This window comes from Equus caballus, chromosome 19 (assembly GCF_041296265.1).
Source record: "Equus caballus isolate H_3958 breed thoroughbred chromosome 19, TB-T2T, whole genome shotgun sequence".
Taxonomy (NCBI): Eukaryota; Metazoa; Chordata; class Mammalia; order Perissodactyla; family Equidae; genus Equus; species Equus caballus.
In genome coordinates, this window is record NC_091702.1 from 11,861,214 (window position 1) to 11,868,206 (window position 6,993).

At 44.7% G+C, this 6,993-nt stretch overlaps 1 long non-coding RNA gene across 1 annotated transcript; it reads left to right on the forward strand.

Annotated features, from left to right (window-relative positions):
• The first annotated feature begins 1,382 nt into the window (after positions 1-1,382).
• Positions 1,383-6,760, forward strand: LOC111769006 (uncharacterized). Its single transcript, XR_011428731.1, has 2 exons — positions 1,383-5,379; positions 5,675-6,760. It is a non-coding gene; the product is annotated as an uncharacterized lncRNA (long non-coding RNA).
• Positions 6,761-6,993: the final 233 nt, after the last annotated feature.

Genomic DNA, 6,993 nt, shown 5'->3' on the forward strand with positions numbered 1-6,993 from the left:
AACGCTAATTCTTTTCAGATTATCAAACGGCAGTGTACACAGGGAAGTGGGATCCATCCTGAGCCCAAAAATATAGATTATGATTTGCCCAACCCCATCTATTTTTGCTTTTGTGTAGGTAGGTGACCCAGTCCTGCTCAATGAGATATGAGTCAAAGTCTTTGGGGCACTTCTGAGGAAAATATCTCCTCCTTGTCAGGTGTCTTGGGGCTACGAGGAACCAAGCCAAGCCACTGAGGATGCAGAGTGGAAAGCTGAAGGATCCAGGTCTTTAAAGACTTCTCGAGCTGCACATTAACCAAGCCTAGAGCAGGCCTGCTTCTGAACTTCTTGTTGAGTGGTGTTATAAACAGCCTCATCAGAGCCACTGTGTTGCATGACTCCGGGGAGAACTCTCCACGTCGTACAGCATGGAGGTCCTGGATCTCATTGGTTAAGCCACTGCGGTTGCAGCCAAAAGCATCCTAGTCCATAAAGTGGGGCAGATAGAGTTCCAGTATTAAGAAACTGCCTCTGTGTACCAGTTTATACCTTGCAAAAGACTATTATTAGAAAGTTTTAAATTGCAAGTAACAGAAGCCACAGTTCAGATCTGAACAATAAAAGCAATTCATTGGCTCATGTAAATGAGAAGTCCAGAGGGAGGCAGGCTTCAGGGGGTTTGAGCTAGAGTTTCTTGATGTCGTCAGTAATTTGGCTTTTTTCCCACCTCATGTTCTCAACTCTGTCTGCCCCGTGCACTGGCTCCTTCTTCAGGTTGGCTTTCTCCATGGTAGCAAAACATTTGCTCTTGTTTCAAGCCTCCCATTTCCACATCCCACCCCTCAGACTCTGACTGAGTCATGGACTTAGCCTGTGTCACCTGCTCTATCTTAGGGGCTGAGGATAGAAACAGTATTCCGAGAACCTCATGGGTCCCTAAAAGGAAAGTGGAGGTTAGAAAGGAGAAATGAAATACTGGGACCCAATCATGAAGCGTCCACTGCATGGATGAGGGTTATAATACAAAGGGACTTTTTAAAAATGTGTTTGGAATTTATTTATATTCTACTTATTCTCAAAAGAATGTGAGATAGAGAGAGCCAATAATGCTAGGCCCATGGATTATGAATAAAGCACGAGGTTTGGTGAGCTCTTGGGGAACTGAGAATAGACTTAGTTGTCTGTGAGCCTCTGCTAAGTCCTAGTTTGAACATTTGTGAGATAGAACTTCTGTTTATTTCTAGAACTGGAAGTCAAAGCAATCAATAGTGATGAAGCAGCTGCTTCAGGAGAAATGTCAAACTCTATGCTCTTTAAAAATGTTAATGTAAAGTTTTAAAATCTGTGAACTCTTTTCAACACCTTCACTTTTCTGAAATCCAAAATTACGAGTATAAAAAAAGAACACAGTGCAACTCAGTCAAATCCATAGACACTTACTGGCACAGCTGCCATTTGCATCAGAAAATGAAGCAGAACTGGCCGGATGCACAACTAGGTCTTTGCAGAGGCACCTGCAATCCACAGCCTGTGTCTGCACAGCTTCCCGGCACACGGTCCTCGGTGGTAAGCCGTGGTCATCAAGAGCCTGGCCTAGGTCCTCACCATCCTGCAAAGCTTAAATTCATTTCACACCTGCTTTTGAAACTGGAAATACTGCCAACTTATTTTCTCAGATTGATTTCTCAAAAATTCCAGCATACAGTACAAAATTATAGATCAGACTAAATGCAGTTCTCAAATTCATTGGACATCTGGAATCAGTAAAAAATGTGATATCTCCTTCAGAAAGGACCCTGATGCCCTCAAAGGACCAGGGCAGCACAGACTAGGAAGGAGAAGCTGTGCTCCCAGGATTGGCCGGCCCGGGGCCGTCTCCCCTCAGGAACATTCCTAGACAGGTAATGCTCTCCAAGCCCAAAACTATAACAACTTTGCTACTGTCTCTCAGAAAACCATTCTACAAGCTAACTACCTTTGGTATGAAAACGTATTCCCGGGCTGAACTGCAAGGGTGATGTTGAAAACTCAGTGCGGTGCAATGTGTGTAGAAACAAGCTGCTCAGGAGGGGCAGGAAAGAGGCGGCAGAGGATTGTGCTTTACTAGTGGTGTGGGATGGTTGTTCAAGCAATTAACCTTTTGGGTTTTTTTCTTCGAGTTTTAGAAAAGACAATTTGAGCACTTTAAATAACCACGGCAGTGCTATGTTCACACTGTAAGTAGGAAGTACAAACAATGGAAACATAGACATTTCCCTGACCATTAATTCCAGTTTTCTCTTTCATATTCTAGAAAGACTGTATAAGGTAGTGGTTAAGAGCTTGCATCCAGACTTGACTGCCTGAATCCCAGCTCTGCCACTGGTTAACAAGGTGATCTTGGGTAGATTACAAGCTTTCCATGCCTGGGCTTCTTTATCTGTAACCTGGGGATCACTGTCTGTATCACAGGGCTGTTAAAAGACTTAGCGAACTAACATAGGTAGACCATTTAAAGCAGTAAGCACCATTTAAGCATTAGTTATAATTATTTGTGAGCATTCACATACATTTACTGAAGGAAGTTTTATTGGAATCTCGAGATGACTAAATCAATATGTACTTCCATACTATGTTTTTGCAGACCAAAGTATCTGCTTTGAGAGTATCTATCTCATTAAAAGACGAATAGCACTATTAGTTAAAAGTAATTTAGACTATTATATTAGAAGTAGTCTTTGTTCTGTGCAAACATCCCAAAATGTACATTATTTTAAGGTTCTACTATTTAACAAATATTTATTGAGCACCTACCCTGTGTAAGGCATTGTTCTAGAATGGGGTTGATGGGTATGTGTGTGTATGTTTGTGCAAAATCCTTCCTTACATGGAGCTTTGTATCCTTTCAAGAGGACATGGACAGTAAAGAAACAAATAGATGATATGTCAGGTGGTGACAAGTTCTATGAAGAAATATAAAGCAGAGTCAGGGAAGAGACTGATGGAGAGTGGCGCCCATAAGGAAGGTCTCTCTGATAAGGTCACACTTGAGAAATGACCTGAAGAAGTGAGTGAATCAGCCATGTAAATATTTGAGAAAAGGGGTTTTCAGGAAGAAGGTACAGCAAGTGCAAAGGCCCTGAGGTGGGAGAGTGCTTGTCATATGTAAGGAATGGCAATGTGGAATTCAAACCTAGGAAGTCTGTCTCCAGAACCTGCATTCCATAGTCCCACATTATCTTCTGCACTTTCCTCCATAAACTCTCTGCTTCAGACAGGAAGATTATGTGAAAAAATGGTCATCTGAGTTAAATATAAGTTATATAATCTTACATTTATGTGTTCCATTGACTTATACATGAATTCCAAAGAATCAGCATGAACAACAAATTTAACTTTTCCTTTTCAAAAGTAGCTCAGAGTAGGAAGCAAAATACATTAAATTCAGAGCAGCAACGAGGACATTCTGAAATGTTCCTTAGCCTAGAAAGACCCTTGGTGTAGGGTTTTTGTGAAAATTTTGCATGTCTAAGTCTTTTTCTGGGGCAAGTGCTGGGTCCCTGAACCCAGTAAAACTTGAGAATAACCACGTCAGTGAACAGTGTTTCAGAACTCAGAAATATTTTTGTTTTTTTAAAAAAATCACAAAGGAACAAAAATGTAACAGAAAAATAGACGTTTTTGATTATCTTAATTTGAAAATTGAAATATAAAGGAGAACAATTGCTTTTATTTATTCATTTTTAAGGTTTTGTGGATAGGGCACCATTTAGAAAATTACTAATTAGCGGAATCAAAGCTGAGGAGTTAAGTCTGGAAGAGTTTATTTTGAGAGCAACTTGTAAACAGTAGCAGGTGACTTCACAGAAAAGCAGCCACCTGGCTAGAGCAAGATTTGGAGGAACACGCACAACTGAGTATTATAAACTTTCTATTTCGGAGGCAGAGCCAGAAATTCTGGGTAAAGAGAATCTAATTCAGTGGTTCTAAACTAAGAAAGTGTGTTATTCTGGGTCTGCTGAGAATCAGCCTCCAAGATGGGATTAGAAGGCAAAGGATTTTATTAGGGGAAACATCTGTGCGAGAGAAAACGGGGAGAAAGGCAGACGAGCTGGGAGCCCGTCCAACTGCTGCGGGTCTGACTGAGGGAAGGAGCCAGGAGGAAGGCTGGGCAGCCGTCCCAGGGCGCCCACAGCCTGAGGGAGCTTCAGCGCGGCCGCCAGAGTCCCGGAGCCGCGTCCCGCGCTGGAGCAGGCCTGTCTCCAGGCCCGGCCCGTCGTGGTGCCCGGCGTCCCTGCAGCCCTCGCTCGTTGGCTGGGACCAGCCTCCCCGCAAGCCCGGCGATGGAGCTCAGCGCGGGACCCTCCGTCAGTTGCGCCGCGGGTGACGGCGGAGAGGCGCGGTCTCGTGGCCACAGAGGAGGTAACTGGATCACCCGCGGAGCCCCTCCGCCAACTCGAGATGTCCTCACGCCGTGGGCCCTGCGGCCTCGGGGGGAAGCGCTGCCGGGCAGCCGGCAGCTAGTGAGGGTGGGACACGTCCTTCACGTGTTCCGCGTTGGTACAAGAGTTTGAGACCATGGGAAAAAGAAAAATATCTCCTGTTTTGATGTTTATTTTATGAATGCATTGTTGGGAAAGATCTTTCATAAATGGCTTACTAAGGATTTGTTACAACGTTACTCAGTAGCTGATAAATTGCTGTGTCTTCATCTCTGATTTATTGTAAAAGTTCATGGGACAAAGTTGTTTGGTAAACAGTTCCCATGGTCATGTGAGCGTGGTTCCAGGGACGTTTCAGGAAAAGACAAGTTTAGATGTCCGCTAGTGAAGGGTAGCTCAATAAAGAGGGTGCTGTGACTACACTGCGGGGAGCGTGGGAAGCACACCCACGCCCCGCCCCCAGCCACGCCCCCTCCGCCCTCAGCTCTGCTCCTCGCTGACAGCTCCTCGCAGGCTCTTCAGTGAAGCACTTGCCACCTACTAAGGTGCACATGGATGGTGTCTTTTTCCAGAATGAGATCTGACCTAGAATATAGCATTTGCTTATAAATAGGCGTCTCCCTCTGAACATGAGTACGCCAGTCCTGAAAATCCAGTGTTAAATGCCACAAACACAACCGGTCCTATTTGCCATTGTTTTGAAAGGGAAAAACTGTAACGGCTACCGGTCAATGCTTAAGCGTTTCCTAAAATGCAACACTACACAGTGAAAAGCCCAAATGTAATAAACAATGTTCATGTTAAAATGTAAATGTCTCAAATTGTGACTTTCGGATCACCAAAAAATTAACAGGCTTATTCTTGTATTAATGATTGCTTCGTATGCAGCAATGTGAACAGTTTGCACGTCCTATGTTGCTGTGATGGTTCATTTTATGTGTCAACTTGACTGGCCCAAGGGATACCCAGACAGCAGGTAAAACATTGTTTCTGGGTGTGTCTGCAAGGGTGTTCCTGAAGAAATTAGCTTTTGCTTGAGTAGACTACGTAAAGTGATGGCCCTCACTAATGTGTGCGGGCACCATCCAATCCACTGAGGGCCCCAAAGGCACAAAACAGTGGAGGAAGGATGAATGCCCTCTCTCTCTTCTTTTTTTTCTCTGAGGAATATTAGCCCTGAGCTAACATCTGCCGCCAATCCTCCTCTTTTTGCTGAGGAAGACTGGCCCTGAGCTAAGACCTGTGCCCGTCTTCCTCTATTTTATATGTAGGACGCCTGTCACAGCATGGCGCGATGAGCAGTGCGTAGGTCCGAGCCTGGGATCTGACCCAGAGAACCCCAGGCGCCAAAGCCGAGCGCGCGAACTTGACCCCTGCAGCAGCCACCGGGCTGTCCCCCACCCCCCTTCTTGAGCGAGGATGTCCATCTTCTGCCCTCAGCTCAGAGCTCCTGGTTCTCGGCCTTCAGACTCCGGGCATGACACTGGCCGACTGGGCTGGTCCCAGGCCTCAGGCCTCAGGCTGAAGGACACCACCGGCTCTGCTGGCTCTCTGGCTCTCCAGCTTGCAGATGGCAGATGGTGGGACGACTCAGCCTCCGGAAGTGCGTGAGCCAGTTCCTGCAGTAGATCTCCTCTACTCCCTTCACGTGTTGGTTCTTCCGGTTCCGCTTCTCTGGAGAGCCTGACTCACGCAGCAGCGGACCCTGTCTGTGGCCCGGGCCTTTCCTGCAGCTGCTGAGTTCCGGCTGCCAGCACCTGAGACTCCGCCTGAGGGCTTCACAGTCCAATGAGCTCACAGTCCCCGGACTAGGACTTTGTCACAGGGTCGAAATGTCTCCAATAACGCCCCCTGGGAGCAGTTCTCACCCAATGACTGACAGAGTGGGTGGCTAAAGACCACTGCTCCCTCACTCCTGATGGAGTAACTCTGAGGCATGTGTCCAACACTGACTACCTTACCGGTGTTTCCCAGATCCTTAACCAAATAAGATATTTAAACTCAGATCCTTGTCTCTATTTTCTGCTTTTGAGGAAACTAAACCAAATATTTAACCACAAACTTTATGCACTGTGGATGACTATGATGTTTGGATCTCTTTCTTAGCTCCAGCAACGTCCCAGATGGACATCCCCTTCATTGACACTCAGCACACTTTTCAAAATATCTATGTGTGATTCTACCAATTTTATTTAGAATATAAATCATTACTTTTCTCCTTCTTCCTTTTGTTTAAAATGTTGTATTAAGTTTTCAGGATAGAAATATAAATCGTTCTATATAAATATTGCTGAAAACATTATTTCAAGAGATATGACATTGTATGGAATTGAGCATTAAAAATCAAGTATCAAAAAGTGGAAACAAACAAAATGTCTATCAGCTGATCAATGGATAAACAAAATGTGTTATATATGAACAGTGGAATCTTATACAGCCATGAAAAGGAATGAAATACTGATACATGTTACAACACAGATAGTCCTTGAAAATATGCTAAGTGAAAGAAGCCACATGCCAAAGGCTACACATTGTATGACTCCATTTATATGGAATGTCCAGAATAGGCAAACAAAGAGACAGAAATAGA